This window comes from Cimex lectularius, unplaced genomic scaffold (genome assembly GCF_000648675.2).
Source record: "Cimex lectularius strain Harlan isolate CLEC.00 unplaced genomic scaffold, Clec_2.1 scaffold39, whole genome shotgun sequence".
Lineage (NCBI taxonomy): Eukaryota > Metazoa > Arthropoda > Insecta > Hemiptera > Cimicidae > Cimex > Cimex lectularius.
In genome coordinates, this window is record NW_019392653.1 from 535,558 (window position 1) to 554,846 (window position 19,289).

Here is a 19,289-nt window from a genome sequence, read left to right on the forward strand (position 1 = left end):
GAGCCAGAGTGTTAGTGGGATAAACTGTTTTTTTTGAGAAAATAATATGAAATTCCGTTTTAGCTCTAGAGACTCCTAAATATAAATTTTTATTTAAATTTATATTTATCGATTTTTTTAACCCCTAAAAATTTTCCATTTTTAAGAAATTGTTATCGGTATGTATGATTGAATCGCATATCATTCGAAAAACAGACCATTTGAAAGATTAGGAACGTAATTATTTAACGACCTATGCACCATTAAAATATATAAACTATTTCTATAAGAAAATACACAAAATAGCAAAATTATTTTTGAAAAATTAACCACTTTTTTAAATGGAAATAATAGTCCTAATCTTAATGTTTGATACAGTACTAAAATGCACTTGACAATTTTTTTAAATACGAATCATGAAAACCGGTCTCCTAGATTTGGAGAAAAAAATATTAGGGCTTAGACTAGGAATGTCAATCAATCAGAAAGATCAGCGAAATTATCAGTTAAAAAATTAATTTATATCATTAATTTAAGTCGGTATCTAAGGGCTGTATAATGCTAAAACCATGATTCTGGCAATGAAGTCAAGTTTGATCATTTAGGTGTTGCTAGAGTATTTTTTCCAAAATTTCAGATTATTTTCATACAAAAAATTATAACCTAGTTTACATGAAAAATATTTGATTTTTAGAAATTTTTTGTTTATTGATAAACTTCGATAGCTTTTATAATATTTTTATTGCAATCTACATAAAAAATTCAGTAAAATGACATATTCAATAGTTGATTTGAGTAAGTAGAAGAGCAAAATAAAAATATTACAAACGAAAAATTTTACCTTTCAAAAAACGTTTTTGGGAAACCTGAGTCTATTCGCAAGAAGTGGCCGATAAGATTTTGGAGTGTAAAATCACGAGAAAAAAATTTCGTCCAAATCCGTGACACATCAGACTGGTCGTCCTCTATCAACGTTTTATTTGAAAATAATTTATCATATTTTAATGGCTCATTTTTACTTAAAATTTGTCTATTAGTCAAGATTTTTCTAAACAGAACTGGTCAGATGTATTCGCAACACCTATCGGACCCTCAAATGTTTTCTATTTTACCCATTTACACATCTCTAAATCACCCGAGGGTCAAATCACACTGTTTTCCTGTAGTACTTATTTTTATGGCCCGATTTGATTAAAATTTGCCTTTGTGACAAGAATTTTTTTAAGCAGGAACCGCCAAACGTATTCGTAGACCTCAGGGACACGATTTTTCCCAATTTATCCATTTATACAACTAAATCATCTTGCGTCCGTCTATCCTCACTTTTTTCTACAATTTGAGGTTTTCACTGACACAACTTCATTAAAGTTGTCCATTTTGGACCAGTTTTCTAAGCAGGACTGTCCATATTCGCAAAGACCTCAAGGACTCGATATATCCTATTTTACCCATTTAAACAGCTAAATTATCTTAGGGTCCTTGTTACTTCTCGTTATAGAAATAGACAGGAAGGAAGGAAAAAGGAAAGAAGAAAACGTGACTATAGAGAGATTCTCGGTGAAAATTCTGTTTCCTAGTTAATTTAATATTATAGTAAAAAGATGTGTGAAAAAGGTAAGCAGTTGTTTTGACTATTCCTGATCCGACGGGCTTCGCTTTTCCCAGGACCAATAATGCTGTCCCGATATCACCTTGCAAGGATCCTGTTTTTCTATCCTGTTGTAGGAAAGTGAAACCAAAACCTTTTATGGACAATTAGAACAAATGGTATTCCAGAACCTTGCGCAATGTTTAGCGGGTTTTTCCACTTTTTCACCATCCCTGGGAGGACGCAATAAAGAACAGTTTCCTGTTCATCGTGATTTTCCAAAAATCACAAAAAAAAAAAAAAAAAAAAAAAAAAAAAAAAACAACCAGAGGACACGGACAAAAAGAAAATCCTTTAGTCCTTGTTCCTTCGTCCTGTTTCGACCAAGAGGCAAGAGAGGACGGCTCGAGTATTTTCATCTCTCCTCCAAGTCTTCCGGGGCAAATCTTCATTTTGGAATTTTTCACGTGTTCTAATTAAAAAGCGGTACCGTTGCAAGGGTGAAGATAAACGTCGGAATGTTTGTTTCCTTCCTTTTTAGGAAAGCGGTCGGACGACCGTCGGAAGGTCCCCGGTTGGTGTAAATAATTAATTAATCCGACTTTTATATTGTTCCTTCTTGACCGACGTGATTGCCGTTGTTTTTATGGCAATTGGTAGAGATTAATAAACTCTAAAGGGCCGGAAGATGATTCAGAAATTTTATTATGGCCTTGTTTTATATATATTTTTTTTTCTCTCGCGAGAACGTCTCAAATATTTTATATACAGGACTCTTCAAACGGTACAAAATTCACTGCTTCAGTTATGACAAGACTGTCTAGTTTGTTTCATTTAAACTGGAAAGACCTGACGAGGAATGTAGATCGTTTTCTCGTGAAAATTGATTGTTTACTTTTGGAGAGAGAAAAATATGCGTGAGGGGCCCGGCTTTCCGAGGCCGATATCGGCACGATCAGGAAAACGTGACCTGGGGCCGGGTCCATTTGTTTTCCAAGTACGAAGTATCAATCGGCACCGGCCCATTGTCTTGCGATTCGAAGCACGTCCTCGGCCTGATGGACGGTCTTCGGCCACAAAGCACCGGCCGCGGCATCCTCCTCCACCCAGGATCGGCAAAAAAGACACAAAGGAGGCCTAGAAGAAGGGTCTTAAAAATGAGATTTAAATCAGGTAAAATAAGGGGAAAAGTTGATAAAGCCTTGCGTTTAACATATCCACCTAAGACAAAGAACCTCAATAAATATACTTTGCTCGACTCCACACAGGTTTTCTTCTTTATTTATTCAGACATTTCCAACCTTTCAGACACTAAATATCAAACAAAACAATCGCAATAATATCAAAGATCCGAGAAGCTAAATAATAAAAGGAACAACACTAAAAACCTTATGACCTCCGCATCCCAAAAAGGCATAATCGTTATATTTTTGTATTATTTCAACCCCTCAATTTTTTTTTAGTTTTCTTTCATTCAAAGTAACTATTTTTTTACCTTCAAATTAACCTTTTTTAGTTTCAAGTTAACTTTGAGAAAATTAACATTTATAGGTTTTCTCCGTCAAATTAACTCTTGAATTTAACCCTTTTTAATTTCAAATAACCTTAGAAAAATTAACATTTATAGCATTTTTTCTGTTAAATGAATTCTTTATACATTCAAATTAATCCTTTTTAATTTCAAATAACATTAGGAAAATTAACATTTCTAGCATTTTTTCTGTTAAATTAATTCTTTATACATTCAAATTAATCCTTTTTAATTTCAAATAACATTAGGAAAATTAGTAGCTTTTTTCTGTGAAAATGATTAGTTAGAACTTTAAGCCCTTTTAAATTCAAGTAACTTTAAGAAAATTTGCATTTATAACTTTTTAATAAATAACATTAACAGTAAATAAAAATAACATTTATACATTTTTCAGTCAAATTAACTCTTATAACTATATTAATTTCAAATTAATTTTGGGAACGTGTACAGTTATTGCTTTTTTCGACAAATTAACTCTTCATAACTTTAATTTAACCCTTTTTAATTTCAAATAACCTTAGGAAAATTAACATTTATTAAGGCCCTGAAGATGATATCAATAAAGATCAAAACGTTGACACGATAAAGAAAATGTTTTTCTGAAACCTACATCACACCAGACCGCATCTCACGATTTCTGAATAAGTTCGATCTTTATTGAGATCATCTTCAGAGCTCAAAGTGTTTGTCTTTTGTGTAATTGTGCCATTCTTGCGTGTCGTGTTGAGAGTGCCCTGCATTTATTGTTTTTTCCGACAAATTAGCTCTTTATAACTTTAATTTAACCCTTTTTATTTTCAAATAACCTTAAAAAAATTAACATTTATAGCTTTTTTGTTAAATTTGAACTCTTTATAACTTTAATTTAACCACTTTTAATTTGAATTTATATATTTTTACCATCAAATTAACTCATCATACCTTCAAATCTACAAATTAATCCTTTTTAATTTCAAACAATATTAGAAAATCTTATGACTTCAAATTAACCTTTTTTTAATTTCAAATTAACTTTAGGAAAATTTGCCGTTGTAGCTTTTTCCGTCAAATTAACTCTTTAAAACTTCAAATTAACCCTGCTTAATACTAAATGCCATTGCATGTATAGCTTTTTTCCGTCAATTTAATTCATCATAACTTCAAATTAATCATTTTTAGTTTCAAATAGCCACAGGAATATTAACATTTATAGTTTTTCCGTCTAATTAACTCGTTACAATTTCAGATTAACCCTTTTTTAATTTCAAAGTAGCCTTGTTAAATTCAAATTAATCCTTCCTTTATCTTCAAATTACCCCTTTTAATTTTAAATTAACATTTCCGTCAAGTTAACTCTTTTTAATATCAAATTCACGGTTTTTAATTTCAAATAACCGTAAGTAATTCCGTCAAATTACTTTTTTCTAAGTTCAAATGGACCCTTTGTAATTTGTATGTAAATTTTGTAATCAAATTAACTGGAAAATTCACTTGCATTCATTCAGATTTTTTCGACAATTCACAATTTTCATTTAATATTCACCCTTTTTCGCAGCAAATTATTATTATTTTTTAATTTCAAATCAATCCTATTTAATAGGTAAAAATTAACTCTTTCTCTAAAACAACAAAAAACCTAGGAGCAATACAGTAAGCAGATAAAGTAAAAATTCCTGCGTTTGAAAAAAAGGCTCTTACAAGATCATATCAAAATTAATTACATTAAAATTAATGCTTATAGTATAATTTAGAAAAATGAAGGCTTGTTTGATTTGAGTTCAGAGATGTGATAATTTTGGTTAAAAGAAAAGAAATTAAAAGAAGAATTAATTGTTTTTTATTTAATTTTAAATCATTTTTAATTTTAATTAATTTTCATATAGTCTTCTATGAGCCCAATTACTTTAAATTAAAGACTTAAATGCTTATATTTCATATCATCTACTAATTTTTCAATGCTTTAAATAAAGTGTTGGTTTTAAAGTTAAAAATGCTTAATTTGGTGCGAAAAGGGTTAATTTGACGAGGAGAATCTATAAAAGCTAAGTTGAGAGGTGTAAACTATACTGTACAAGAAACTCTATGTTTTTTGTTTCTATACATTGAATAACATTAAAAATAAAATAAAAATACAATAAAATTGATAGTAAAACTTCGAGCCTTGGAAATCGGGAAAAAGAAAAAGCAGGCAAAGTGGCTAGAAAGGATGAAAATAATGATAATTGAAGGCACAAAATACACGGATGAGAAAGGAAGATAAAAAAGACTCGATGTTCACAGCAAATAACGGTGATTTAAATATATAATTGAAGCTTAGCAGAGATTATGCTGAGATAATTAAAGTTTTGAAAAACCCGATACGATTAAATTACCTCTCGCTTGTTATATTTTTACAAAATATTGTAATATTTTTTTGCTTATTGTTAATTTATCTAGATGTAGTGGTGAAAATATTCAGTTGATCATTTAAATTCTCTTTATTGTTGAATATTTGTTTTATTGTAGCATAAAAAACTTAATTATTTAGGGCCTAAATTCAGTTAGTACTTGCCCAATATTATTAAAGATCCAGTTTCACTATTGCTTGTTAATTTAACATAAATCATCCCAGCCTCCAGTGTTAAGTTAATAAAATTGTCCCATTATAGTCAGGAAAAAAAGGAAATAATTATACACATAAGAGAGAGAATTAGCATAGTGATCGATAATTATCAAGATTAAACAGGTCAAAAGCTATTTGAAAATTTCTACCATTATCGACAACTATTTTTCACCCTGTTTTTCGTGTTTTTCAAGGCGTTATTCAAGATTTTTACTCATGATTATTTCAGGTTTGTTTAAAAAATGTTTTTCCTCGTTATTAATCGATTAAATGTTAATCAGGGGGGCTCTCATTATCTAATCCCTGGGTATTAATTTCAAGAGAGGCTTCCGGGTCGAGGGCGTAGGAAAATGTACCGGAAATGATAAAGAGGTACACCGTTAATACAGCGATTAAAAGGTAAAAAATCAACGATGATATTTCCAGCCATGAGAAGACCCGAAGGGGGCACGCGTCTACGCGTAAAAAGCCCTGTTCAGGGGTCACAGTCCCACGACCCCTTTCCATTTCACCTTCGTACGAATCGTTAACACAATAAAAAAAAAATTTTTTCACCTTTTGGGATCCCCGACGATTAAAAACTTTCCATGGGATAAGGGAAACCTTGAAAGAAGAAATTCGACACGACAGTAAGCAGGCATGATCCGTCAAAGAAGTGGGTCTCCATCATTGTCTTGAGCGTTTTCTTAAGACAAACTAATCTAAAAACTTTGTTGATGGCACCCTTGTACATCCTTCAGGCTTTAGATATTCCTTTCTGCCTACATAAACGTTTAAAGTTAGATTAACTCTGCAGGGTACAGTTAGCAGTCTCCTAACACGTTCTAGGCTTAGTAGTGCGATGGTTCTTTAATCAACTTTTTCGCAAGTCAATGTCCTGAAGAAAATTCCCATTCAACCGATGACTTATTCTTAACGCTTTGATGGAATGGCTTTTCCACAATTTGGAAAGCGGTAAAAAGGTTCAGGGCCGAAAGGTGTCCCTAACTATGCTCGGCCAACTGGCCTCTTCGTTGCCCTGGTACCTAGAGAGGGGTTCTAAAATTAAATATACATTGAGCAAAAAGTAGTCAGGCTAGAAGGCAGTGGAGAGAGAAACTAGACAGTACTTGCAGATAGGAGGTCACAAGGCCTACTGCACCTCGACCTGAGTAGGTCTATTGTGCCCCCTTGTTAATTATAACTCACTGGCCAGCTTCAGGTTATTAATCAGCCTCCATGGCTTTGCCAGGGGCTGTTTAGTTTAGATCTTGCTTGTGGTTTTTCTTGTCCTAGTTGCAAGAACCTACACATACATAGACTTTCACAGAATCATAGAATGTTTTCTTCGGTCTCCTCCTCTTCCTGGCAGTATCTGCACAGTGTTTTATCTGTCCGTACTCCTATCTGGTGCATGTGACTTCTTAAGTGGCAGTGCCGTCAGGAGTCCCACTAGAATCCTGGTTCGGTTGAGGTTGCCTTCCAGTAAGTTTTGCGGATGGCCCTTCTATGAATCTCTTCACGTGCTTCGCACCTGTGGTATTGTTCCACCAGGTTTTGATCTCATTAAGGATCCATTTTAAAATGTATCCTCTTTTGTGGCAGTGTGCTAAGCCACAGTAGGTTTCAGGGCCCATTTACCGATGTCAGTTCGGTCTTGCGGTTCACCCCGAAGACCCCAGCTCCTTTACTCTTGTCGGTTTTGGAGCCGTCAGTATACCAGTAGGAGTTTGCCTTTAGCTTCCATTCTTCCCGTTCTGGTATCAATACTTGTTACTTTGTAGTGAAGTTGTACTTTAGAGTAGTGGCATCAATTGTTATGCCTAGAATGGCATCATCTAGTAGCTATCCAACTGTAGATGTGAGACCGCCTCTGTCTCATACGCTCACTGCATACCTTCATGGTGATGAAGACAAGTGCCCGTGCATGTCTGCTGGTCTTGAGATACTTGTCCGTCGTTATCCTGAACCGCACTTCCCCCCCTCCTACTGACCCAACTACCTCACGCTAGCTCTGAGCGCGCATGTTCCTATGCAACAATGACAAAGAATCCAACTTAATGTATGCCTCGACACAATTCTTTCAACGAATTTGAATCGTCACTTCAGGGCTAGGTGGATAGGACATCATGGCCCGATCTGTTGTCCATCCTCGGACCCGATATAACTTCACTTGACTAGTTCCTGAGGGGCCATTTAAAAAACAGTATCTACGCCAATCAAAACCCAGCAACCTCAATTGAAGAACTGCGGCATTGATAGAAAATCATTGTCAATCCATCTCCCCTGACTATCTCTCAGAGCACCGGCGAAGAGTAATTAAAAAGAGCAAATCTTCGCATCTTTACGCAAGGCAGGCAGTTCGAACATGAAATGTGACTAATAAATAGCAATCATCAAATTGCACCAATGTTTTCAGCGTAGAAAATCCTTTAAAAGAAGTGCTAGGATGTATAGGGTCGCATTTGAAATTTTGAAGTTGAACTGTGCTTGAGGTCCCTGTATAATTTTTCTCCAAAAAAGGTAAACGTTTGAAACTAGGATAAACAATATTAAAGACTTTTTTTATGGCGTCATTGGTTCAAGAGAAATTCAGTCACCATATAACTCCTAGCAAGTCAGTAATGTCTTATACAGATTCAAGGTGGTAACTTATAAAGCCTTGTGCTCTGTGTGCTTTGTTTTTTTAACGCTTCATTTTGTACCAAATTCAAAACAATTCCCACCGGTTTGATTGACGACCGAAGGTGCCGGGATTGAAAAGGAGTAAGGAAAAAATATCCTTTTGTCGTCGGAAATAAAAATCAGTGTAGCCCAGTAAAAAGGATCACGTGGGAACACGAAAAAAAAGTAATCAATACTTCGATTAATCAAGTCCATCAAGCCCCAGGGGATTAGATATTAGGCACGGTTTTTTTTTGTTATTCTACACTTTTATTATGACAAAGGTTGTCGGCGGAAGAATTAAAGTTTCTGTTCTAATGAATCTAAACCTTAATATTAACCCGTCCATAAAAAAAGCCAAATTTTCCTTAGTTGCTGTATAAATATTTGAAAATTTTTTACAACAAATTGGTTTTCTGATTTTCCAACAAGTTTACGGAATCTCCCTTGGCGGAAGTCGGTGTGATAGGAGGAAATTTATTGAACGATCAATTTGCCAGATTACAATAATTATCGGGTGTGTGCTTGTTTATCTTCGCCCTCGGTATAAATCAACCGCTGGCCCAACGTATAAATAAAAATCTAGAACAGCCTTTAAAACAATTGCCACATGAAAAATAATACTTCCTCCGACTCTAACGTGTTTCACAGATCGTTAAGTTATTTCCAGATTAAAATATAACGAGATAGATTGCGAAAGCATTTGATAATTATTATTTTTGTTTTGTTAGATGTCTTATTTTTTGTTCTTTTACTGCAAGCCTAAAATGGATTTCGGCCGAAAAATCCAACCGCCGTGAGTGATCTTCATCACGATTTAATCCGGCACCGGTCACGTTTTCAAAATCTGTTTAAAATACACTACAAACAACTGATCCGGGCTCAATATAAATAGACGAGTCTTTCCTGGAATATACTAGGGATAAGGATCCGATAAAGGAATAGCGAAAGTGATTACTGATTTACTTTTTGGGGAAGAGACACAATCCAAAGACTCAGGAATATGCCAAGAAGACAACTATACATACATCTAGAGGTGTATCGAATTGTTTTTTATAAATAGGCAAAAAAATAATGAAAGGATGTATTGACTTCCTTTTCGATAAACGACATAAGAATGAAACAATCTCAGGAATGGACGTATTGACATCCTTTGTAGGAAAGAAGAGAGAGAGAGAGAGAGAGAGAGAGAGAACGGGATAAGAGAGGGAGGGATAGGTTGATATTGAGAGAGAGAATAATATTTGAGAGGCGGAGAGGTATGAAGAATGGCACAGAGAGAGAGAGAGAGAGAGAGAGAGAGAGAGAGAGAGAGAGGAGGGGAGTGTTTGAGAGAGGAATAATATTTGAAAAACAGAGAGAGACGGAGAGGTATGAAGAATGGCAGAGAGAGAGAGAGAGAGAGAGAGAGAGAGAGAGAGAGAGAGAGGAGGGGAGTGTTTGAGAGAGGAATAATATTTGAAAAACAGAGAGAGATATGAAGAATGACAGGGAAAGAGAGAGAGAGAGAGAGAGNTGTGTGTGTGTGTGTGTGTGTGTGTGTGAGAGAGAGAGAGAGAGAGAGAGAGAGAGAGAGAGAGAGAGAGAGAGAGACAGACAGACAGATAGACAGAGACAGAAAGAAAGAATGAGATTGAGAGAGGTTGGGAGAGAGAGAGAGAGAGAGAAATATTCGGAAAGGCAAACAGAGAAAGAAAGAATGAAATTGAGAGAGATTGGGAGAGAGAGAGAGAGAGAGAGAGAGAAAGAGATTCGGAGACCGGTTGAAAGAGAGATTGATACTGAGACAGAGAGAGATAGAATGAGATTGAGAGAGTTTGGGGGAGGGAGAGGGAGAGAGATTGAGAGAGAGAGTGTGTGTGTGTGTGTGATGAAATAATGAATAAAAATAAATTTATTCTATATAGAAAGTCAATACAGCTTTTATTAGTCTTTAATTGGATCATATCGCCTACACTAGAGGAAACGAAATTTTTCAATCAACACTCAAATCAATTTTTTTATATTAATTTTCAAACATATAGTCTAAATTTATACACATTTCATCAGGAACGACGCGTAACGTACAAAGTTACACGGTACATTTACTGCCGACGACGAAAGTCTTTTACGGAGGCCGTTTCCTCCCGACTATATTCTCACATAAAACACTTCCTAGAATCTTTTAGACTCTTAACACATCGTCCATCTCAATCAAAGTTATCTTAATTGCCGATCAGCCACACGCGGTCGAAACGCTTGATTTACACGACTTTCAAATTTTATAGGAAAAAACACCGTTTCGCCTCCAGTAGGCGGAATCCGTTGATAGACCTAAGAAAGTGTTGCTTAAAAGAGAGTGCTACACATTTTATGTACATGAAATAAGGCCGGTCTAGTGATTAGATTGTAATAGTTTGGAATATGAGGCAGTAACTGCTGACTGCTCAGAAGAATAGAACTCAGTACAAACCCTATATGATCGTTAAGGTGCAGTTTTAATTAATTGCGGTACAGTTTAATTATTTTTATATGGCAATAGCAATGGGTCAAGAAATAATTAAGGAAGCACCTTGGAAAGTGCTTGAATTAATAAAGGATGTGTGATTCCTATGGTGTGGCCATAATGAAGTCATACCATGAATGATTTGGTTATTATGGCAAAACCGAGAAATTTTGTTTATTTTATCTGCATACCGTTTGCACACTAAGAATAAAGATTTCTTTCTTACCTCTTCTTGAAAAATGCGCATTTTTGCCGTTTTCTCCGTCGCTGTCTCATTAATACGAGCCGGGGGTCGGCTGGCTGGAGCGGGTCTTGACCCCCCCAGGCTTATCTAACGGATCTGTAACAGGAAAATAGGGAAAAACCTTTGTATAAAAAACTCTCAGTATTAATTTTTTTCACGATGCAAAGGTATGATTAAAAAAGAAATGCTAGACGAAAAAAGTCGAAATGACATTTTAAATGCCAAAGACGACACGGACAGGAGGACATTAGGGTGTCCTTTTTGTAAAAGACATCCTCAACTCTTTAGACACGAAAGAACGTCCTTCATCGCCAAAAAGTTTCGAATTTCAGCTGTCCGAGATAATAACTTGTGATAGAATTTATGTGGCGCTCGTGAAAAATTTATCACCGCGATTCCTCGGGACCTTGGATCAACTGTTTCAACGGTGATCTGTCATGAACTGGTTTGTACACATAACGTCCGGGGGAGAGGAAATCCGAAGAATTCCGTTTGCGCCCCGAGACGAAAATGTCCAGGGGAGCTGAGCGCTTAACATAAACAGGCCAGTTTATTTCCAAGTTCATCCATATGCATGCAAAACCACCCGTCATTAGCTGAGATATTTGCAGACGGTTTGCTGATTTCCGGGTATGGGGAGGATAAGACGATACCTTACCCCCGGTATCTGCCGTTTTGTGAATAAAGGTAAAACGTCTAAAGACCGTTAAGTGACTCACGTAAGGTTAGAAGCAGGGAGTGGTACAACGAACACTCACTCCATTTCTCCCATGTCAAAACACAAGCAAAACAATGGAAGATCAAAGAAAATATGATAAACAGTTATATAAATACATGGATATACAAAGAGTAATGTAGAAACAGAATGTCTGATAAAAAGAGCAGAGAGTTAGATAGGGGAGAGAAAAATGAATGAATATTGTTTTATTCAAAAATCTCGCAAATTTAGATCACGAAAGAAAGAGGGAGAAAGAGAGAGATAGAGATAGAGGTAGAGAGAGATAGATAGATAGATAGATAGATAGACATAGATAGAGAGAGAGAGAGAGAGAGAGGGAGAGAGAGAGAGAGAGAGTGGGAAAGACAGACAGACAGTAAGACAGATAGATACAGAGACAGTGACAGAGGTTGAGACAGAGACAGAGTCAGTGACAGAGAGGTAGTGAAAGTGTGAGAGAGGCAAAGAGAAAAAGAGAGAGAGAGACAAAGAGACACACAGGAAGAAAGAGAGAATGAACGGAGACAGAGAAAGAGGAAAATAAACAAAGAGGAAGTCGGAGAAAGAGAGAGAGAGAAACAGAGAAAGAGTGAAAAAAACAAAGAGACAGTCAGAGAGCAAGAGTGAGAATGAGAGACAGAGATAAAGTGTGAGAGACAAAGAGAAGTCATATAAAGAGAGATTGTGACAAAGAGGCAGACAGACAGAGAGGGGAGAGAGAGAGAGAGGAGGAGGAGGAGAGAGAGAAATAAAAAGAGAAAATTATTTTTTATTTGTACCCTATACATATTAGTACATAAAACAAATACAATCACGATGTTTTTTTCACAGTCACTGAGGCCAGCACTGCACCAGGAGGACACATGCCATTAGAAACCAGCCAATGCTCGTACTCAGTGTGAGGGATTAAAGGGCAATATCTCGAGGCAGTCGTCGGGCGGGTTTTGGAGATTGGATTGTATACAGAGGGTTCCAGTAGACGATCGAGAAGTTGATTTGAACAAACAGGAACGGATCATTCATTGCAAAAGGAATGTTTATGTCACTGTGGATAGTAGGGTTAGTTGCGCGGTAACTTACTTTGCTTTGGATGCACTCGGTGTTGGATGGCTTGGCAGAACCCCACAGTTCCTCTCCGTATGTCCAAAGTGGTCGGAAGTAAAGTTTTGTATAAGGTTAGTTCTGTTTTGAAGGTCAAGACGGATTTCGGTCCTAGAAGTCTTCGTAGTTTTTTAAGTCTTCTGTTAAGTCTTATGTGGGGCTCCACGAGTCTGCTGTCTAGATATAATCTGAATGGAAATAGGTATATTTTTGTTGTATATTGGAGAGAAAGCAGTTTTTTTCTTTTCTTCAAGTAAACATACACTGAGTACATTTTTCTTCATTCAGCCATGTTCTTTTTGTGTCTGTCTTCTATATGATGATCTTAGATGGGAGGAAGGTTGGTGAGGATGCGAGTTAGTAGGTGGTAATGTATTAGGTCAGCAGTGTAAATTATACAAAGGATGGGACCAATACGCTCCCTTCTGGGACGCCGGATTGTCTATCGTCTTCGGAGAACGCGTAGCCGAAGCTCACTCTGAACACAGTCGGTTAGGACAAATGGAGGGTAAACTGTTCACAAGTATGTTTGTAAAACAGATCATCTAATATAAAATAAAACAAAATAACTAGAAAGATATGAACACATCAGGCCGGGTAAAGGGCCTGATAGCAGTACGTCAAGACTATAAGCAGGGAAGGCTCTATTAAGCTCGGCCCTATCTGTAACGTGATCAAAGTGCAAAAAACGTCCATTATAAAACTGATGATACTTCTCCATTTGTGCTATAATTGCCAACCCGTTCCAATTACAATCTTGGGACAATAATCAGCGAATGAATAAGCATCGTCGATGGGAAAGAGGTCCAAATGACATGATTGATTAACGAAGTACCGATATGAATCCTACGTTTTTTCCACATTCGAAATGTGGATTTTTTTCGACCTCCTGTTGATTTTTCACCCATTCCGCAAAGCAGCCGAGACAAATCGTTAAAACAGAAAAAGACTCTGCCTAATAAGCGAGTCCGAGGAGGGTTTTTATTTTATTTTATTTGTTTATTTATTATTTGTCTCTTTTGGAAGAGCGTAGATTGAATTTAAAAGCCTTTATTTGCATAGATTTGACACTGAATCAATAAAGGAACATCTGAACTAAATTGCCCTCCTATTTACTTTAAAGTCACCGATATTATTCGGAATGCTTTTAATAAATTAGTAACCTCTTTAAATTCATTGATTTACCTCTACTTTCTTGGGCAATACGCTCGGAAACATTCTGATCTACAAGACCTTTCGTAATTCACATTTTTTTTATTATTGCAAAAATAAATCATTCATTCATTCACTCTCTCTCTCTCTCTCTCTCTCTCTCTCTCTCTCTCTCTCTCTCTCTCTCTTTCTAACTAGCTCGCTTTCGCTTTCGCTCGCTCTCTCTCTCTCTCTCTTTCTCACTTGCTCGCTCTAGTTTTCTCTCTATCTCTCTCTCTCTTTCTCACTTGCTCTCTTTCTCACTCGCGTATAAGATTCTTACATAGAATATGTAGTTAACGTTATACTTATATAATTTTATTTACTACTTTTATTATTCTCTTTTTATAATAAACTTTTACATTAACTTCTTAAACGTTAATAATCATTTTATTAGTTTTTTTTTCATTATGTTTCAATCCTAGAAGGTTGTAATCTAGTTTTTAAAAATCCTACGAAAAATCTACATCTAATTTTGTTACTCAACACTAATATGCTCTATATAAAAATATAACTTATAAGTTCAACTTACTCTTCCTTCATTTAGTTCAATGATGATTTTATCATAATTTGTTACTTATATTTTATTTCTGTTGCGACTATAAACAAATATTACAATTGAAACACACGTTAAGTGTAAGAAAGGTCCTAGAGACTTCCGTTTTGCGTGTATTTTAATGAATAAATCGTTAATCAATCAATCAATGAAACAATCTCACACTCTCACTCACTTTCTGTCTTTTTTCTCACTCACCTATTCTTAAATTTGTGAGATTGTTTTAAATAAAACAATATTCAATCATTCATGCATAATCTCACTTTTTTCTCACTCGCTCTCTCTCCCTCTCTCTTTCTCACGTTCTCTCTTTCTTTCTCTCTCTTGCCCACTTGCTCTCTCTCTCTCTCTCTCTCTCTCTCTCTCTCTCTCTCTCTCTCTCTCTCTCTCTCTCTCTCTCAATTTCTTTGTCTGTCATTTTTCTCCCGCTCGCTCACCCACTACTAAATTTGCGAGATTTTTTAAGTAAGACGGTATTCATTCATTCATTCTCTCTCTCTCGCTCTCTCTTTCTCTCTCTCTCTCTCTCTCTCTCTCTCTCTCTCTCCCTTTCTTTCTTTTTTCTCCTGCTCACTAACCCACTATTAAATTTGACAGATTTTTTAAATGAAACAGTATTCAATCATTTAAACATTATCTCTCTCTTTTTCCTCATTCACTCGCTCTCTCTCTTTCTCACTCACTCACTCACTCACTTACTCTCTCTCTCTCTCTCTCTTTCTCTCTCTCTCCTCTCTCTTTCCCTTTTTTCTTTTTTCTCCCGCTCACTAACCCACTACTAAATTTGAGAGATTTTTTAAATAAAACAGTATTCAATCATTTAAACATTATCTCTCTCTTTTTCCTCACTCTCTCTCTCTCTCTTTCTGTCCTTTCCATCTTTTTTGGATATATATATATATGTCGGGGCTGGACAAACGACTCGTTCAATTTAACTTTACTTTATTAAAAGTAGACAAATATACTACAATTACAAACAATTTTGAACTTCACTTAATTTTCACACGTCTTTTTCGTCTTTCCGATCTTCTCGTCGTGACTGTCTGTAAAACTACTATCTACTACTATCCCTGTAAACCATCCCTAACACTCTACCTCATCCGTCCCAATACGTCCCCACCCCTAATCGCACTCTCACGTCATCATCCCATATATATATATATATATANCTTTAATAAATCTATTTATAATAAAGTAATTTTAGTATTTTTGGTGGTTTTATAATTTGTTGGACTCCTGAAAAGCTGTCAAGAATGAGGTAGTTTAGATAAACACTTTTTCCATTTTTTACGTAGTTTTGACCTTTATTAGGGTCCATCTTCAGGTCATAAAGTGTGGTGTCATATTGGTATTGTATGAAACCCACATTCCACCCGAATGAAGGTCGAAACTTCGGCAAAAAATTAAAAAGGTGTTTTTTCTAAACTAACTCATTCTTGACAGCTCCTCACGAATCCAACAAGTTATTTATCAAATTGGAAAGGAAAAGGCGCGAGTAAATAGTTTTTTCATATATATTTATTTTTCATTTTTTCCAATGTCTTGTTTCACCTCAAAACGTTTTGGGAGGGAGGCACCACACCTGCTTCGGGGCTCGGGCTCGTAATTGGATTTTGTTTAGTTACACCAATCGGCCCGATGGTGGTAATTGCCGGTTGTGGGCGTTTAAGTAAGGTCATGGGGGGGCTTAGCTTGTGTGAGGATGGGCTTTTCGTGACCTCTCGCCGGCCGGCGTGATCCCTGGAGAACGCCCACTTTCCTGGCCGAAAACGCGTGGATCACAAAACTGTTCCAGGACCGTGGAAAGACGAGAGGAAAAGAAACCGACTCTAGTCACTGGGCCACTTTCTTGTAAACCGGTGTGGCGGGATGTGGTTAAAATCTTCATACAAATCTCCCTCTGTAAATTTGAGCGGTGTCAGAGGACTTAAGGAAGTCCTCCAGTAGAACTTTGACAATACAAGCGTTTAATCGCTGTACAACCGGGTTTTTAGTGTCTCTAAGACAGTTGGAAATTTTTCCCCTTTTCCTCGTTTGATCAAAGTTTATTCTCGATAAAGTAGGTCGTGTCAAAAAAGAACAATATCGGCCATCCATCGACATAGATCAACGTGACTACTCCAACCGTCGAGTTTTTTTTTCCTTTCAAATTTGACTCTTGATTCAGGATGAAACGAGTTCCACAGGTGGTCTTCAGAGAGTGGACCTACATTTGTCCCGGTATATATGACCAACACGGTATCGACGCCCCGTCGAGGCAAATTGAAATTTATCGACCCACTTCGTCATCCTCGTGAGGCAAATAGACCGACCGAAGGCAGCAAATTCTTTAAACCTTTCTATTTCACCGCACGAAAGATTGATTTAAGGATTTTTTAAAAATATTTTCTTTACAAACGTCCTGAAATGCCGAATTAGAAAAAAAAGAGAAAATTTTGTCAATTCTTGCTGGTGAACTCAAGCGTTTGTCATTAAGGAGAATCAGCCAGTCCTGATAAGGAAAACAGGTTGAACCAAATTTGAAAGCAGAGAAAAGCTTCGTCTGCACCCTCCCTACAGGTAAGGATCCAAAACAGACGAACTATAACCAAAGTAGCTACTGACAAGGGTAACCCAGAGGGTTTTAATGACAGGGGATTGCGAAAGTCAGAAAAAAGATTGAGATAAAAACTTCTCCAATGCCTTATTTTTAATATCGATGACATGATTCTGAAGAAACAGCTTGAACTAAAAATTATACCAAGAACAAAAATGCTATGGTGCTATCGAGATGGTAGGAAAATTTGTGAGATTTTCATTTTCCTTTGTTAACAATGAGTTCATGGTCATGACTCAACTCATAACGGATAAAAGTTGAGCGTCTCGTGGATCAAGGCTCACCAGGGGATTCACGGAAATGAAGAGGCAGAGAGGTTGGCTCAGGCGGCCCAGGACTTATCGCTTTACGTTGAAGTCGAAAAAGAACCAATCACAAGCCTAGAGATGAGGTAAAAGCTGAAGATGTGGAACGATTGGGAATATAAACGCAGTCCTGCAATAGAAGGCATACAGACAAAAACAGGAAGGATGGTCGCTTCATCGGTTTTTTTCGCAATTGGTCCAGACTCGTATCCCGTCTGGATCAATTGCGTTGTTCTTTATGATTTTATACTCATGATGGTATTTATTAATGCGTTGGGCGAGATGTCAGCGAAATACGGGGATCGAATGGGGGACAGCTAGGGAGGGATATTGAGTTATGAGTGGAATTTGAAGACTGAACAAAATGGGCATTAAACGTCATTTAGGAATGAAATTATAGATGAACGTGATGGCTTACATAGGGAGTAGAAGATTCCACATGTATCGTTAAGGCCAGAAAAAAAGCTTCATGAAAATAAAGAAAATGGCTGTTTTATTATAATTGCGCGATTGTAGGCTGCGTCGATCGAGGAGGCAGAGTCAGAGGCGGTTGAAGGTAAAGAACTAAAATTGATTAATTTCTAGGTATGTTTTGCATGTAAGCAATATGAGCATAATGAATAAGGTACACTAATATTATAATTTTTTTAAAATAAACTGTTCAAAAGCGAATAAGTTATTATTCTTATCTATTAATTTTAATTAAATTAACCTATATATTCTTGTTAGTTGGCTAAAACAAAATAGAAAATATAATCAAAAAACAAAACAAATTTGCTGAAGTCACGAGGAGCGGTCAAGAATGAGTTAGTTTAGAAAAACACCTTTTTTATTTTTTTGCCGAAGTTGCGACCTTTATTCAGGTCATCTTCAAGGCCTAAAGTGTGGTGCTATTTTTGTGGTATCATATTGGTTTTGTACAACCTACAATATACAAACAAATGTAGGAGGAGTAGTAAACGCGAAGATTACTCATTTTGTAAACGAACACCTTTTCTCGTCTTTTCTCCATTTTAATCCAGTTGTATTTTCTCTAATCATCTTGAACCGTATGATCGCAATAGTATTGTAAGAATGAGTCGTCGAGGCACAGGCAAGAGGATATCGCTTGGTGGATTTTAGTGCATTACGACGCTAAGGGAGGACAGAAATATGGTCATTGCTGCAAGACCCTTTTCACATTGCCTGTCAGATTCTAAATTAAGTACAATATGTTTTGGCAAGGCCTTTTTTAACACAAACGATTCGTAATGCAACATCTCATGTTGAGACTACCTGCAGCAACAGCCCACCACCAGCAACTAAGGAGAATATGGTACAGCGAGCATCCGAAGTGAGAAAAGATCAATTTTGCTCTCCTCGATGTTCGAAAAGGCGCTTTTTCTTTTAAAACAAACAGATACAGACCGGTGAACCGCAAGGGAGTATCCTTGGTACAACAACTTAATACAAGACTTGAACTACTCTGAAGACTTCAAAGGCCGAAATCGACTTTGACAACTAACACAAAGCTAACACTGTACAAGACTTTTCTAAGACCGATATGGACATATGGAGAGGAACTGAGGGGTACTGTCAAGCCAAACAATATCCAGCGCATCCAGTCCTTCAATGGGCCAAGGGAACACCACTAAAGGCAAATTCCTACTGGTATACAGACGGCTCCAAAACCGACAAGGGTACGGGAGCTGGGGTCTCTGGGATGAACCCCAAGACCGAACTGACAGTAAACCATACAGGCTTGGATATCCAGAGCATCCAGTCCTTCCAA

The 19,289-nt window shown here is 36.5% G+C and overlaps 1 protein-coding gene across 2 annotated transcripts in view; it reads right to left on the reverse strand.

Annotated features, from left to right (window-relative positions):
• Positions 1–19,289, reverse strand: part of LOC106671120 (myosin-I heavy chain) — a 127,236-nt gene that overhangs the window by 96,652 nt on the left and 11,295 nt on the right. For both annotated transcript variants that reach the window (XM_024230706.1, XM_024230705.1), the window contains exon 2: positions 11,034–11,147. The gene's annotated coding sequence lies outside the window, so the exon portion shown is untranslated. The remainder of the gene's footprint in view (positions 1–11,033; positions 11,148–19,289) is intronic.